The sequence below is a fragment of the Vombatus ursinus genome, unplaced genomic scaffold (assembly GCF_900497805.2).
Source record: "Vombatus ursinus unplaced genomic scaffold, bare-nosed wombat genome assembly UNPS02012758.1, whole genome shotgun sequence".
NCBI lineage: Eukaryota > Metazoa > Chordata > Mammalia > Diprotodontia > Vombatidae > Vombatus > Vombatus ursinus.
The window spans coordinates 405,646-405,956 of NW_020952536.1; positions in this window are offsets into that span (position 1 = coordinate 405,646).

Sequence of the window (311 nt, forward strand, 5' to 3'; positions counted from 1 at the left end):
AAAACACACATACCCTACAGCCACAAGGACCCAGGCATCCTGAACTCCGAGCCTTGCCCCTCAGGGACTCAGATGTCCTGACACCCCCTCCTCCCAGGTCCTGTTCCAGCATCAGGATAAAGTTAGACCAGGGGAGTACAGGTCTGAAGGGACGATGGGCTTAGGCTCAGACCAAGGGATAAACACAGCCCTGTCACCTCTCTATGTGTATACATCTCTGTTTTTCTCTGTTTCTCATAAGTGTCTCATCTTTCTTTATGTCAATTTCTCTGTCTCGGTACTTCCCTGTCTCTCGGTTTCTCTGTCTCGGT